General features: G+C 41.9%; 1 non-coding gene across 1 annotated transcript; it reads right to left on the bottom strand.

Moving 5' to 3' along the window:
- Window positions 1-3057: 3057 nt before the first annotated feature.
- On the bottom strand, window positions 3058-3135 carry Trnaa-cgc (transfer RNA alanine (anticodon CGC)). The gene has a single exon. It is a non-coding gene; the product is annotated as a tRNA-Ala (tRNA).
- Between the last annotated feature and the right edge of the window lie 14258 nt (window positions 3136-17393).

The following is a 17393-nucleotide window of genomic DNA, read 5'->3' as shown; positions in this document are numbered from 1 at the left end:
TAAGTTTTGTGAGGCTTTACCTCGATCTTGTATTGATATCCCTTAACAACTCCTGGTCGTTCAGAAAATACATCTGCATAATTAGATAATAACTGTACTAATTCCTGCTGTTGCATTGAATTTAAATTTTCGGACTGTGACACTTTGTTCACTAATACGTCCATATTCGCTTTTAATTGATCACCTTGTACGTCAGGATAATAGAGATTCTGTCCTGGACAATGATTGTCTAATTGTAGTATCGACTGATTCCTACATTTGATATTAATAGCGTTACAATTAGGTACAGGTACCTCTTCTGATCTGAGCATCGACAATTCTATTCTCCTACCAGCATTCATCAAACTTAATTTTCCCCGAGAAAGGTCGATTATTGCGTCCCTTTCTCTCAAAAAATCTACCCCCAAAATGCAGGCTACCTTTACACCCTTTACTACCAGGAATGAGCTCGCTATGGCTTCTTCCCCTATATACATCTCTACCCGCACTTGGAGTTTAATTATTTGTCGCTGTGCACTTATGGCTCAAGTGACTCTACAATTATTCACGGGAAAAGTCAGCATACGCCTTTCCTTCCCCAGTTACATGGTGCAGTTAAAATACCTAACTCCTTGAAAAGGTGCCTACATGACGTTCTTGGGTGAACACCACTAATTATTCTCACTTCTCTCTTTTGTGTAATCAATACTTCGTGTCTAAGTGGTGAGTTACTCCAGAAAACCATTCCATAAGACATTATTGAGTAGAAATATGCAATGTACTTTAGGAGGCTGATCTGTTTATTACCAAGACTAGCGATTATACGAAGAGCGAAAGAAGCTGAACATAATTGTTTTAGAAGCTCAGTAATATGCTTGTTCCAGTTCAAATTGTCATCAATGTGAACACCCAAAAATTTGGAGAAATGTACTCCGTTAACTGTGCCCTGTTCATATGCTACATCAATTGTCGGTATGACTCTATTTGTTGTACTGAACTGGATATAGTGAGTTTTTTTCAAAATTAAGGGAGAGTCCATTTTCTGAAAACCACTTAATAATTCTTTGAAAGACATCCTTAACAATATCTTCAGCTGCTTTTTCTGGAAAAAGTACTAGTTCCGCTTGTTGAACGTTAGGTGAAAGGTCATTCACATGAATAAGGAACAGCAGAGGACCCAAATTTGAGCCCTATGAGACTCTCTTTGTGATAACCCCCATTCACTAGAATTTACCACCCTCCCAACATTATTTCTGCCATTCAGAACAACTTTTTGCTTTCTGTTCATTAAGTATGATTCAAACCAGCTGTGTGCATAGCCTTCAATTCCATAATACCTGAGTTTTTCTAAGAGTATAATATGATCCACACAGTCAAATGCCTCGGAAAGATCACAAAAAATACCAACTGGCGATAATTTGATATTTAGAGCTTGTACTGTCTGATGGGTAAATGTGTAGATAGCATTCTCAGTCGAGTAACCCTTCCGGAATCCGAACTGTGACATGCTGAGTAAATTATTTTTACTTAAGTGTGAGACTGTTCTTCAATACATAACTTTTTCGAATACCTTAGAAAATGCATTCAACAATGAGATAGGTCTATAATTATTTAAGTCACTCTTGTCCCCTTTCTTATGAAGAGGTTTGACTATTGCGTATTTCAATCTGTCTGGAAAAATTCCCTGTGCCAGTGAAGCATATATCGCTCCACTTAGTAAATTGGAACAACACTTCAAAATTCTGTTAGAGACTCTATTGAGGTCGAAATTGAGTATGAAAATGAATTTATTTGGGGGTATATAATAGTTCTAGGTGAAAACAAGTTAATTGTTGGATTTTTTACCGGCCACCTGATTCTTCTGCGACAGTTCTAGAGACATTCGAGGAATGCCTATGGTCAGTAGTGCGTGAATACCCTGATCATGTATTCCTAGTTGGAGGCGACTTTAACCTACACAGTACATATCGGATGTCTATGGGTTCATTGCAGGAGGTGCAGACAGACAGTGACGCAAAGTACTTTTGAGTATGTTTTTCAAAACTGTCTTAAGCAGCTAATTCGGCAGCCTAAGGAAATGTAATTCATTCACGAAAGAACTGGATTGTAAGGCGCTTGTTCGACCGATTCTTGAGTACTGTTGGTCAATTTGGGATCCTTATCGTATAGAACTTGTTGTCAACCGCTATATCTCGTTTAAGTCAGTAGTATAATCATTTCATCTGCAAAGTATACGTTTATGTCTTAATTAATTTGTTTCATGAAAAATTGAAGAACTGAGAGTAGTCTTCATTCTTCTTTTTTGTTCGTACCTTCGAGCTATCGTGCCATCGTTCACGCATTTCAACATTTACGAGTCGCGCCTGTAATCTAATATCTTTAATGAACTCCGTTTATTATTTTTAAAATAACGCTAATCACCTCATTGCATTGAAACTTCATAATGAGCGTGTTGTGTCACCAAGCCTTCCACTTAACAACGACGATTTCTGGCACTGAATTATCCGCATGCATGGTAAGAGAATTATCCCGTGCAATAAAGTCAAACAGGCGAAAGAGAAAAATTTCCCTTTCCTGATACCATACAACAAATTTAAATGAGGTGTCCATATTTGCATCCATTATCCTCTTACACCGATAATATAACGCTGGCTGACCTTTCATACTAACAACTCTAAATAGTTGCAGTCGAACTTCAAATCCTTTTAATTAACCTAAACAAGTATTTTTACCAGCATTACAGACAGAGAGAAGAGATAGAGAAGATGTAAAGAAAAGCGATGCGTTTCGTCACGGAGTCGTTTGGTCGGTGCGAGAGCGTAACTGAGATGCTCAGCAAACTCCAATGGCAGATGTTAGAAGAGACACTTCCTATTAAAATTTCGAGAGATTACTCCCCGGGAAGAGGAGGAGGAGATTTAGTGTTTAACGTCCCGTCGACAACGAGGTCATTAGAGACGGAGCGCAAGCTCGGGTTAGGGAACGATGGGGAAGGATATCGGCCGTGCCCTTTCAAAGGATCCATCCCGGCATTTGCCTGATGCGATTTAGGGAAATCACGGAAAACCTAAATCAGGATGGCCGGAGACGGGATTGAACCGTCGTCCTCCCGAATGCGAGTCCAGTGTGCTAACCACTGCGCCACCTCGCTCGGCCCCCGGGAAGAGTTGGACAACCAGTTAATTCCTCCAACATACATCTCGCGAAATGACTACGACGGGAATATTCAAGAAATTAGAGACAATAAAATACAGAGGCTTACTGTCAATCATTCTTCCCATGTGCCATTCGGAGGTGGAACAGGAAACGGTGGACCAATTAGTGGCACAATAAGTACCCTTCGTCACTCACCGTCAGATGGCTATCGATGTAGATGTAAAGTAGGTGCATCCCAGTCACATGGTGTCTGTTCTCCTTTGTCATTGATTTTTAGCATCACTCTTTAGTTTACAAGCAGAAATTGATACGAAGACAACACTTAGGTGCAGGCTAAAGCGCTATAGACCAGCGTAGAGAATTATCGTAGAGCGCAGGCGGTTGCAGTCTATGAAGATAGTGTTGGAAATTTGGTATAAGGCTCGACAAATGCCTAAGTCGGAGCGAGACTATGTTGAGAAGTTCCTGGAAGGTGTAGCTAAATGTCCAAAGGAAACAGTTTTGATTTTCACTGTGCACACAGATGTTCACATTCTATGCAAATGAAAAAAAGAAACACAGGACTATATATATTATCTTTTTCTCATTTGCCTGTTACATTTCCATTTCTATTTTATATTTGTGTGTTTCAGTTCCTTGCGTCGCGTGCTAGAGAGAGAATGTGAACGTCTGTGTGTGGTACGTCCATGTACTTTGGTTCTTGGGAATGGATTCTTTGGGTGATACTGGCAGAATAGCCAGATTTTGTGTAGAGACGAAGCAGCTTCTGCTGATCCAAACAGAAATTATGGGAAACTGGTCAGCATATAATGTATAAGTTAGTACGGGTTGCAGGAAAGTCTTGTCTGTGGCTACCTGGGGGTCTCAAGTCCAGAAGCGTGGAACAGCTCTGTTCGTTCTTACTGGGACGTCGGAAGGTGAGGTTGTCTGCTCTGATCATCTCTTGTAACTTTAAGTTTTGGTTCTTTCGATGTTTCAAGGAGTTTGGTTAAGGTGAAATGGTAATACGTTTCTTAGTTGTATAATCCCGGCAAATAACACCGGAGTATTTATTTCGGGTACGGAATGTGACCATGTTTTTTACTATTTCAGTTAATTAGTGGGATTCCTTGTCCTACAGCTACATAATGATAGGTGGGCGCTTTGTTGAACCATGTCTTGTTTCAGTTAGTGTCAATTTAAAAGTGTAAATACGCTGTGTGTGCTTATGATCTTTGCGATGTCGAGCTAAACTAGGCCACTATCTTTCCTCCACGTGGAGAGCCTATCGCTGGACGTTATTATTGATTAAAGCATGCTGGTTAAACTGATTTTCAGATGGAGCTTCAATTTCGTTTATCGTATATATTTCTGTATATTTTATATTATCGTGATGGAGAATTTCTGTTTAAGCTACCGACCATATGTGTGAGCATGTAAGCTAACGTTTCTCCGGCTCGTCATGGTTCTATCTGGTGCACAAATTTATCTCCATCTTCTTTCCTTTCTATGAGTGTATTATGGGACGAATGTGCGTGTGCATGTCTAGCTTCCTCATAGTCGTCTGATTTTATTAATTGGCTTTTCATGTGTTATTCAGTGTCAAAAACATAGCTCTCCTTGAACCTAATCTAATACTGGTCATGCAGATAACATTCCAGTAATTCAGCGCAACCATCGTTGGTTTAATTATTAGTCAATTCTTAAATGAACTGATTGAGACGTGCTTCAAGAAAATGAGCATTAGCCTCGCTTTCAATCTAACCATTCAAAAGTGATGTATAGTTGAAGCTGGACTAAGTACAATTCACTATTACACGCTAACCTAGCTTAAACTAAGTTCATGCACTAACTTACACATATGTGACCCAGGTTTACTAAATGACTTAATGTGATACAGCCGGTCTTTTCTTTCTGTCCTTTCTCGCTGCAACAAGCTTTCAAAGTTATTGTTCGTGGGTAACACCCATCAGCCACGCCAACTATGCGAAATATACATTGATAAATTAACGTTCGGTGGCAATGCAAACAAAGCAAGGGGCACATCTCTGTGATTAAAATACGGAATCATCGGTGTCTCGGCTCACAGCAGACTTCCACGCGCGCAGACCCTGGAAGACCCTGACTTCCGTGGATTGACTTGTGCGCAAGCATACAGACCACACATTTACTCACATACGCACAGTACCAACTCTACGCTCATTCAAGCCAAGTAACTACTGTTATCATCGCTACGAAACATCATGTATCGAAAGGACAACGCACTAAACACAGTAGACTGAGTGACATAAACGGAAAACACTGAATACTCATAAATAACGATTTCGACAGCTGATGATACCACTTCCTACCACGAACTAACCTACCGAGAAATGAAAACTCCCTTCTGAACGGGATATCGGCCGCTTCTAAAGGCGAGATCGAAGTTTCCTCTAGCCAGTTGGATGCGTAGACATATGTGACAATTTTGTTTGTAGTCGGTTTGAAGCTGGCTTGTGTTTACGGCTCGTGAGCGTACTTCATTTGTTGGTGGGGCATCTCAGCTGCTCTTTTTGCGTTACCGTTCTTCTCGGTGTCATTTAGCCCCACGTCAGTGGTACAGAAATTCGTCTCCAGCATACAGGCTCGCTTTGGTGCATTTATCGGCAGGTTCTTCTTCTCGCGGGCGTGTTGTGGCCCCATGTTGCGGACTGTCATGTGTCATCTGCATGAGCGGCGCGAGGTGTCGCCGCAGCATATGGTAATACGCATTACGGTAACCGCCTGCGGCCCTTTAAATCCTATTAACGCCTGTGCGAGGCTCTCCGCCGTCGCATGAGGCTCGTCAGATTCCCCTGCGTCTATCAGGTGCAGGGCACGAACATCACGCCCTGCAGACGGGATACTGGCATCGTCTGTAACCCCTGTTCCTTCAACTGCCAAAGTACCAGTTTCTCCTGTGGAGAATTATTAGAAACTTCCGCGCTCTCTTCGCACTTCACAATACTGATTGCTCCACTGGAGCAGTCATACGGTCTGATCTGTAAATAAATTATCCACCACCCACGTGCTCGAGTTCATGACTTCGGCTCTTTCCGATAGTAAGGTGTTGCCGACATGGTCGACAACAACATCGAGCGACGGCCCACCATTAACAGTGGCGTTCACTTCACATTCTCTTCACCTGTTGCTGAGCGATAACCGCAGAAATAAGCGAGAATTCTTTGACGAGAATCTCCACAAACTTCCTACCACTATCCACCATTTTTGTGTCATCTCGTACGTATCGCTGCCACACATATTATTGAGGTGAGACTGGTTTTCTGCCTTTGCATGCATTGTGCGTTCATCACAACACTGAATGATATCATTCAGAGCTTGTGATCGCCAATAGCGCACGTTGTGTATGAGGCCCGTGGGGAACATAATTGTCAATACAAAAACTAGGAAGCTATTGCCTTAAAATTAAGACACAATAGTATCGGAAACCTGCGGAAACCTTAGAAATGAAACGGTTACTTTGAACCGTGTCTAAATACATAAAAACGAGTGACATTTCATGAGATTTCCAGAAATGCATCATCGCATTACCGAAGAAGGGAAGTGCAAATAAATGTAAGAATTATAGTATGAGTACCGTGGCAAGTGATGTTAATAAACCTATGGCCATAATAAGGCATAGAAGAACGGGAAGAAAAATTAAAGGCTAACTAGGAAAAGAATAAAATGAATGTAAATGCCGTGTGACTAGTGCCTCCCGTCGGGTAGACCGTTCGTCAGGTGCAAGTCTTTCGATTTGACGCCACTTCAACGACTTGCGCGTCGATGGGGATGAAATGATGATCATTAGGACAACACAACACCCAGTCCCTGAGCGGAGAAAACCTCCGACCCAGCCGGGTGTCGAACCAGGGCCCTTAGGATTAACATTCTGTCGCGCTGACCACTCAGCTACCGGGGACGGACAGGAGAAGAATGATATACAACATCTACAGAGTTCAGGTTGGACCAGTAAAAGTATGAGATCAGCAAAGACAAGTTTGTGTTAAGACAGGTGTAAGGTGATGTTGCATCCTATCCACTCTTGTCAGCAAGTTAGTCGATTAAAAGGCTCTAAGAAACCTGAAGGAACACTTCGACAGAGGAGTAAAACTTCAATGGGAACAGATCAAAATTCTAAGGTTTAGCAGCCCGCATCTCGTGGTCGTGCGGTAGCGATCTCGCTTCCCACGCCCGGGTTCCCGGGTTCGATTCCCGGCGGGGTCAGGGATTTTCTCTGCCTCGTGATGGCTGGGTGTTGTGTGCTGTCCTTCGGTTAGTTAGGTTTAAGTAATTCTAAGTTCTAGGGGACTAATGACCACAGCAGTTGAGTCCCATAGTGCTCAGAGCCATTTTTCTAAGGTTTAGCAGCAGGTGATATAGCTGGTAAGGCCGGAAGTAAGGGAGACTAAGGAGACCTGTCGAAAGGGAAGGTTATGTATTGTTACTACGTAATAAAGCTGACGGATAAACAGAGCCGTATCGGACATGTTGCAAGATAGTAGAAAGGAGAATGAGGACTTGATTAATATTAAAATTGGAAACGGTACAGAAGTGGAAAAAGTGAAAGGGTTAACTTGTGTAGTGACCATTTTTACACGGTATAGGAGAAGAAAGGGAGATATGATTAGTAGATAGATACATTAAAAGAGAGCTTTCTTCAATATTAAAGCTCGAGTAATACCAAATATTGATATATCGAGAGTTGAATGGAAAACGATCTAAGTGGCATCTATTTAAAAAGCATTTTCAGAGCTATTGTTTTCTAGTTGCTATGTTTCACGTATTTAGATTTGTCTCAAGTGTCAATTCATGGAGAATATATTTGAAACGTATATTACTAGAAGGTGCTAGGTCTTCGTGCCAATCAGTGCTTCCCTCGCGAGTTTAAATTGTGTTCCCAATTTACAGAGCTGACTTCTTTGAATATAAAGGTGCTGCTTAAATGCTTATGTCAAATACCATGCTAGGGCCGGGATTAGATTTCCTACCGGGACGGAGATTTTCTGCGCTTGGGTACTGGGTGTTATGTTGTTTTCATCATCATTTCATCCTCATCGACATACAAGTCGCCGAAGTGGAGTCAACTGAAAAGACTTCCACCAGGTGGCCAGGACCCCCGCAGGCGTGGCTTCCTGCCTGTCTCGTGAGTTACAGCATCCACATTTCACGTTTGCTATGGCCACCCCTGTTTAACAAATAAAGTTCATTAATATATCCATGTCGCGAGACCTGTAATTTAATTCACATGGTTCTATGGGGAGTGGTCTGACATCGAAAACGACGTGTCGATGGCTCAGCCCTAACCTCACAAGTATGCTCAGATATCGTGTCTATAAACGCTTCATTCACCGCATCTACCGCAATATTCACCCTTGGTACACGGGAGCTAACGGTTTCTTAAGAAGGTTTCAAAATGTGGGGGTTAGACAAAAATATGCAAACTCCGCGAAAAATGCATGTTTGAACATAAACGCAAATGCTGGCCATGCCTCCAGGCTGCACTTGTCGTATTTGATAACGAACGTCAACTGTGCAATGTCTTCGATACGTTAAAAGTTTCAGTCTTGATCAGAACAGCGCTCTATGTGGTTGTGAGTTCATTATGTCGGAGCTAAGTGAACGCGAACGTGACCAGATTGTTGGTGGGTGCTTCCATAACCAAGGTAGGCAAAGTGTTTGGTTTTCAAAAATTTATACGGCATATATGAAAGGCGAAAAAATGTGATCCGCTAAGTCACAAAGCGGACAAAATTGTATGTTGAGTGACGGTCGGTCATTGAAGAGGATTGTGGCAAAAAATAATAGGACGACAGCTGCAAAAAGTCACTGCCGATTTGTCACAGTTACGAACCATATGAAGAAAAGAAAAAAAATGTGGAAGGAGCTCCATACGGTGGTAATTCTGAGGGAGAGCTAGGATTCTAAAATCACTCATCAGTGATCCAAACGCCAGCATTAGAAATAACGTGGTGCCACAACCGGAAAAGATAGAGTGTGAAGCAATGGAAGATCGTCATTCGGTAGGATAAGTCTTGTTGCACATTGTTTTCAACTTTTGGCAGAGGTTACGTCCTAAGAGTGACACATGGCGGGGATTCAGTGATAATTTGGGCAGTCATATCGTGGTATTCCATGAGCCCCACGATTACTCTGCGAGGTCATGTTACTGTCAACGATTAAGTGACTACTCTGGTTGTCAGGTCCATCCCACAGTGCAATATCTGTTCTCCAGTCGTGACGGCCTGTTTCAAGACGACGGAGCTCCAGTTCACATAGCTCGCATCGTTCAGCTCTGGTTCTGTCAGCACCAGAATGAATTGTCGCTCCTCCCTTGACCACTGCAGTCGTCAAATCATTTAGTTGTTGGTCTTTTCTGGTCTATTTTGGAGAGAAGGGTACGTCATCGCTATCCACCCCCATCGCCGTTATCTGAACTTATCGGTACTTTGCAGGAAGAATGGTATAAGATTTCCCTGGAAACCATGCAGCACGTGCATTTATCCATTCCTAGACGACCGGAAGCTTTTCGAATGCGAACACTTTTCCTACTCCTTATTAGGCACGGTAATGTCTTGGGATTTCAGTCTTTCCATATTTTTGTCCGCCCCTTTTACGTAACCTATCACATACTGTATCTACATATTACTGACAAACACATCTGTTAAAATAGCTTGCGAAAATCAGCGAGGCGTGCAGTGAGGGCAGTGTAGGCGAGCAGATGCTGTTCTACACGGCAATTGATGTTTTAAAAGCCCTCCCATACGGCGTCAGCTACGGGTGACCCTTGGCGGAGTGCGTCATTTGCATGCGCACGACGTGAGCGCTACCCTACGCTCCTCCCACACGCAGCCGACACGACGATGAATAAAAATTGCCTTTTTCCGCAACTGACGTACCCGGCGGTAATCTGAAATTCATTTAACGCGGAATAATAAAGAGAATACCCCTCCGTGGGTCTCCCACAGGAAATTTGCGTGCTTCCTGGCGCTGATATCGGCCTAACGGAACGAAGGAGCTTCGCTCCATTTGTCAGATAAGACGACATTCTGGTGTGACTGCAGAGTAGTATATGCGCACTTACGTCAGTATAGCTATGATAATGGGTTCCACTCACATTCTGAAAAACATAAATTCTTCTTGACTTTATATGGCTCTGAGCACTATGGGACTCAACTGCTGAGGTCATTAGTCCCCTAGAACTTAGAACTAGTTAAACCTAACTAACCTAAGGACATCACACACATCCATGCCCGAGGCAGGATTCGAACCTGCGACCGTAGCGGTCTCGCGGTTCCAGACTGCAGCGCCAGAACCGCGCGGCCACTTCGGCCGGCTCTTGACTTTATATAGACTTAGGGAAACAGATGACCTTGTAGTAAATACAAACAGGCAATTATAGCTGCAATGTGATTAAGGGTGAATATTTAATTAGCAGAAAGAAGAATTGTTGATTTTAAAGTAGGAAACCTTCACTCCACGATCAGTGTCATTGGCAGTGGGTCATTACTTTTTTTTAACTATCTCAATTTAATAATCGGTTATCTTAGTAGAACCTTAATTAAATGTTTGGAATGTCGGTAAAGAAGCTGACACATTCATTGATTGCTAAACCTGAGCTTTATGTAAGATGGTCTATGTAAAAGAAGATACACAAAGTTTTCTAATAACGAAATACAGTTTTTGGTAAATGGTAGTTCGTAAAGGTTTTATTTTGCTGTAGAGGTATCACTCTAAACGTTTTATTTATCATGTTATAAAACAACCTCATTAATTGTTATGAACCTGAACTCAATTGGTTGACATACGATGATATTTGAAAACAGTAATAATGGCAGGCAGGTTAGGTTTTGTCGTCTAAATAAGCCGAAATCTGTGCAAAATATGAACTCAAAATTTGCCGACACAACGCAATCTCAACACAATTTATAATGAAGTGTAGCTGATGAGTGCGGTCTTAGCAAACTTTAGCATGATGCTACCACATTTTCAACTTTTATGTTAAGAGAAACTATGTGCTCCTCTTCTTGCAAACTATTTATTACTGTTAAAAATTACACTAATTCATTCAAAAACATAGCTGTACTAATATTTCGGCAAATGAAACAATTTACAATGTTAATTTTATTGCAAATTACTCACCTCTTTGTAGATGACCATTTAGCGGTAACCATATTTTCATATCTGAAACATCTGCTGTTACAGTGGAAAATGTTCAATTCAAAAAACATTAAATGCATTGTGCAAGATATATTGTATTCCTCTGTACAAGTCTTTGAAAGTTTCCAGAACTAGTGAATGAAGAATGAGAATGAACGTTTTCTCTTTTTTCAGAGGAGACGAAATAATTCTTTATGAGAAGAGTGTGCCCCGCGGGTCGACAGTGCAGAACTGGAAACCTTAGACAGAGGCGACAGGCAGCAGTACTGGAATAAATTATGACGAGTAAACACGCGCCTGCCTAAATTAGACATAGCTGACAGTGAGTTACATGCGGCTTGCAGCTGCTGTATCCATCTGAAACGCCCGTCGCGGACGCTTTCAAAACGTTATCGCAGGCATATCGTTACTTACTAATAATTTAGCCCTTCCGAGCAGTTTGGGGAGCAACACATGTAACGCTGAAAAATTGAAGCGTTATGCAACAGTACGTTACTTATGACAAGCAGGAGATAGTTCTGTCAATAGATAGTGCCCCACATCTCAAGAACACTTGTCGAAAATCACGTTTTACAATCAAAAGCTGGCGTAAGAATTCTTACTTCCCTTCTCGACTGCTACAAGTCATTGAGAGCTAAGTTTCATTTGACAGACGACTGCCAGGACAGGAAGCTTATATAGGCCCCTCATGTCAGCATCCATATCCTGTACTTCTTACATTAAGAGATGACCGCCGACTGACATTCAGTGGAGTGACATCGACGGTTATGTCTTACGCCTCACTTCGTCGCTCTCACTGTGCATTTACCGCTTCTCTTCTCGTGAACAACGCAGATACGACGATATCATCTGTTATGAAAAGAGTATATAAAAGCACTGTCCAGTCACATTAATGTGACCGTTGTGATCAGACGAAACTACTTGAGTCTGCACATAGCTGTGGGTTCTTCAATTGCTCTGGGAGAAGGCTCATCAAACAACAACACATGACTTTATTACATATACGACTAAAAGACTTATTTAACATTGGCACTGTTCCTTGCCGCGCTTTGCTTCTAATTTACAACTTTCATTGACTGTGAAAGCACCACTTGATCAAATTGGCAGACTGTTCCCCTGAGGTACAATTTTCAACATTTACAACAGTACAAGTTCGTCTGAAACGTTAACAACTAGTTAGTTGACTGCTGTAGCTGAGATCATGATGACTGAGCTCTTGCAGGCTCGACACTATAATGATCTCAGTGCGAGGTCACTGACGAGTTGAGAGGGGAGATGAGGTCTTCAGGAGCGCCACCTGTACCTCGTTGAGGACTGCACTACGATCTATGAACGATGACCCCCTGTCAAAAGCCTGAAAAACCACCTTTGCAGTGCGGACTGCTGCAAGACGTGCAGGAAGAGAGACATTGAAGATATGGAAGGTACTGATACATGCAAACTCCAATGTCGTGACCAGCTGCTCTAGGTTTCTCGGTTGAGGTTTGATGAAGCGAACAACCTAGTCGATGTAGTCCCACAGATTCTCGACTGGGTTTAAATCCGGGGAGTTTGGTGGTCAGTAGTGTACAGTGGACTCATCTCTTCAAACCACGCACTTACACTGTGACCTGTGTGACACACTGCATTTTCCTGCTAGTATATGCCGTTTTTCCGGGGAAACAAAAAACTGCATGTAGGGATGGACATAGTCTGCAAGTATAGAAGCATACTTGTGTTGGATCTGTTGTCTCTTCCAGAATGACGAGACCACCCAGGCAATGCTAAGACAAAATTCCCCGGACCATAACTCTGTTTCATCCGACCTGGACCCTTCCAACGACCATCCACACTATACATTTTTTTTGTAATGATGATAATAAATTGTTTTGTGTTCTCTATATCTTGATCTTTTGCATCTGTGCTAAAAATCTACAAAAAGTAAATTTTTCTCCTAAAATGACACACACACAGACAAACAGATACACACACACACACGCACCTACTCACACACATACACACACACACACACACACACACATTACACAAGCACACACACACAAACACACCTACACACACAGACACAATACAACCTTGGAGAACATCATGGCTTAAACTTAGATTGCTCTGAGCACTATGGGACTCAACTGCAGTGGTCATCAGTCCCCTAGAGCTTAGAACTACTTAAACCTAACTAACCTAAGGACATCACACACCTTCATGCCCGAGGGAAATTTCGAACCTGCGACATTAGCAGCCGCGTGGTTCCGGAGTGAAGCGCTTGGAACCACTCAGCCACAGCGGCAGGCCCATCTCTTCGTCCGAAGCGAATCTACGGCCATGAACGTCTTTATTTAGCGCTCCAAATATGTGGAAATCGAGTAGCGTGAGACATATATGTGTGGAGGATGTGTTAAGGGCTTCTTAGCTAAACGTCTGCAGCATAGAGGAAACAGCGTTGGTATCTTGTTTCGATGGAATCAGTTCCTTGACTACAAAACGCTGGTCGTAATTTTATGGACTGGTTCACCTGCAGAAAAAATTCTGTCACCACGTACTTCTGGAACCTAACAAGGACTTGCCAAGTCTATGCCAATCACAATTGCTGTTGTACGGCGTTCCTAAGGTGGACCAACAGGCTACTAAGCAGGTGATCATAATATTATACATGTGGAAAAAATGCAGTGTCCGGCATTACTAATACCAGTGTGTAATTGGAGAGCGACATCAATGAGGGTATCTTCAAGATAAACCCAGAAATCGATTTGGATACCCAGCACTTGCAACCATGGCATATCAATGGCTGCGCTAGTTGCAAGCTCGGTGGCCATAGAGAAGGATCATATCGATTTGTCAACACACAATTACAGGTTAAACATCGTCAGACCCCTGTATTTTCTGACAGCGATCCATGTGTGTCAGTTCTACCTGGCGGATACTTGATTGCGATTTCTGCTAAGAATCTGGACCTGATTTGGTGTTGTATTCGACTGGTGGCAAATTCAGTACAACGATAACGTGTCAAATTTGTATGATGCACTTGTTGTGTTTGTGGTTGTCTTGTTAATAATAAATCATTTCATCGTTAGTATCTTTCCTCAGAAAGAAGCACTTCATTCCAAACAGAAACTAAATTAATAATCATTATAATGTCGCTGGAGTTCGGATATTGGTCATTTATGATCACCAACATGAGAACGGATAAATACTGACTTCCTTACCAGGTAGTCGATGCAGCGTGATGACGGAAAACCCTGGATATTGAGCGAGCTGACAGCCACCTTAGAAATGGCAGCCATCTAGATACGTTCTGCAGTGACCTTTGATCTATGGTCTGAAAACCTAGTAAGCCTTCGGATACTGCTTGGTCCTGAGATTTCATAACCATTTGCAACGTACATTCCTGCCACATACCGATAAGTTGTTAATGAGGGAAAATGACTCTTGCCTTCTGAAGAATAATGTATTTGCTATTTTCTATCGGTAAAAGAAAATTTTGGTAATTAGAAACACGGAGAAGGAATCGCTAAGTAAACAGGTGCATCGATGACAGCACAAAAACTTTTTCATCCATCGGTACTGCTAATGTTTTATGTGATTCTGCTCATGAATGAGAGAGAACAAAGCTAGATGCCTGTTCATAGGGGAAAATAGAAATGCTAAATGCTTGTAGGTATTATTCGTCCACATCAGCTTAGTCTTCTCATTCTGAAATCTTAACTTCTATTCTTCTGTCAGTCTCATGCGCGTGAGTGAGCCGTGTTGACGATCTATTTGATTCTGGCAGCGATCAGAGATACTGCCGTACATATGTTTTTCCCGGTCGCCGTGTGGACATGTCAGTTACCGTGAACCTAGCGCCGGCGCGTATTTACCGTGGGAGACTCGGTCTCTTCCCGTTTAGGATACCGGAGCGGCCGTTGGTGGATGGAAATACTGCTGGAGAGCAACGTGGAGTTAGAAGTGGTACTTGCCTGATGTGGGTGAACTAGTGCTTGAACGATTAAATGAAATTTCTCCATCCTAGTCGACCCGAAGTGTGCTCTACGTTACGGGACTACTCACCCACGCTGCAAGAGGAGGCTCTGGACAATTGCATGTTATATTAGTACCACAGTAATTGAAACTTGTGAGCATCTGTCCCTGAGAAAACCTTATGACTGTGTCAGACCCAGATATTCTTGTACTGTCTTTGATATCTTTGGTCGTGCTCTAACATATATATCCTCCATGCTAGTCTACTTCCCCTGGGAAATAGTGTATGCATATTAAGCTGGCGAGCAATTTGATGTTACTTTATTTTGTCTGTTTTATGGTAATACCTGCAGTAGTCTGCATTCAAGTTCTGCTTCAGCTATCTTTTAATGTCAATTGAGCAAAACACCGGTAAAATTTTGTTGTCTCTTTTGTTCCGCAATCCACAGTATCCATTGTGAATTGTGATTGCTGTCTAGTAACTTGGTTTTATCCTTATGTTATCGTAAGCCAAGTGCTGAGAGATTTCTCGTCGGCGTTAAGCAGCTAACATTAACTTTTCGACGAGCGTGTAAGGCCTAAGCACCTTTGCGCCATTTAGCTCCTTCGTATGGAAGCTAGTGCATTCACCAAGTTGGCTCACGTGTTTATTATTATTAAATTTCTTCGATGAGTAACAGATGTATGTCCTGTTAACTGTATCAGAAGCTAATGTTATTTTCTGTAATCAGTTGAAAATAATATTTTGAGAGTCTTAAGTTTTATCTCGTTAGTTTAGCTTTATGTAAATTCATATTGAACACTGAACTATTCACTGAGGTCTATTTGCGTAAAACCAGGCTAGATTTTTGAACGATCAGATGAGCGCAAACAATCTACGCATCTTGAAAAATGTGAAACGGTTACTACTCAGCGCTGCTTTGTAATAACAATAGCAGTATCTCCTTTACGCCCGCAAACAATCAAATACGGATTACATTTAACTTGACTTCTTGTATTTGTTGAACAAGAAGTGACGTTGACTTCCTTCTTTATCGATGTGAAGTCTTGCCGTTGAAATCTAGATTTAATTCTCGCAGCAAGCATTTCACGTTCCGTTGGCCTCGAGCCTATTATGAAAGGATCTGTTCAACTGTGTTCTCTCCTAAGCTGTCAGAGGAAGTGCATCTGACTGCTGAAATTAGGAAGCCTCGAAACACCGAGTGTGGAGCGCTGGGGCTTCTGTCTGGAAGAATTCAGCCAAGAGAAAGGTATTATGCAAAAGACTGTTAATGTATGGAAGCAGCACAGTACAGAATTCATCCACACGGAAGAAACCTGAGCTCCGAGAGCTGAATACGGACGAGTCTGCAGTAGACCGAGAGAGAAGCAAAAACCAGTTATTAAAACTCTATGCCAGTAGCAAAAGCTCCGACGTAATGAAATAGCCCCATTCAGAGATTGAATTTAGTATTTCAAGAAGCTAATATATTCCAGACCGGTAGTTTTAATCATGCCTACGAAATATATTAATAAAAAAAACTCTAACTATTGCTTGGACTCCGCTGAAAACTTTTCCTTCTGTTCTTCCGTAAATACGATATTTGACATCTTTTTCGATTTTACTTAAGTGGTTTCATTAAGAAATGGTAATTAGTTATTTTGTCGTCTTGTAGTCGTGATTACGTTTGGAAAAATTATAACATTATTTATTGTCTCCATATTTGGAAATGTTTAACAAAGAAGGGTGGCACCAAGTTGAGACAAAACGCGTGACGTAGCGGTGTGTTAGTAGACTGTTCCTATCGACTAAGCATACTCAAAAATTTCTCTGGTAGCTTGAAATGTGCATTGACCAAAGGACAAGAAACTGAATGCAAGCCAGAAAATGCGCTAACTTAGACTGTGTAGGTAAAATAATCCTCCCATAACCAGGTTCTCCCACTCTCTGTCTATCTCTGTCTGTCTGTCTGTCTATCTATCTATCTATCTATCTATCTAGGTATTTCCTTTAGGATGAGTGGAGTATGACGTAACTCTCCATTTTATTTAGTTAAAGGTTGAAGAAATTTGAGACATTGAAACGATGTTTCCAGAAAATGATAATTGGCAGAGGGGCACATAGCTCTGTTCCATCGATTATACTGTTAATCCTTGTATCAACCGAG

Source organism: Schistocerca cancellata, chromosome 8 (genome assembly GCF_023864275.1).
Source record: "Schistocerca cancellata isolate TAMUIC-IGC-003103 chromosome 8, iqSchCanc2.1, whole genome shotgun sequence".
In the NCBI taxonomy this organism is placed as follows: Eukaryota; Metazoa; Arthropoda; class Insecta; order Orthoptera; family Acrididae; genus Schistocerca; species Schistocerca cancellata.
The sequence above is the reverse complement of the archived record's forward strand: the minus strand, read 5'-3'. Positions and strand labels throughout refer to the sequence as shown.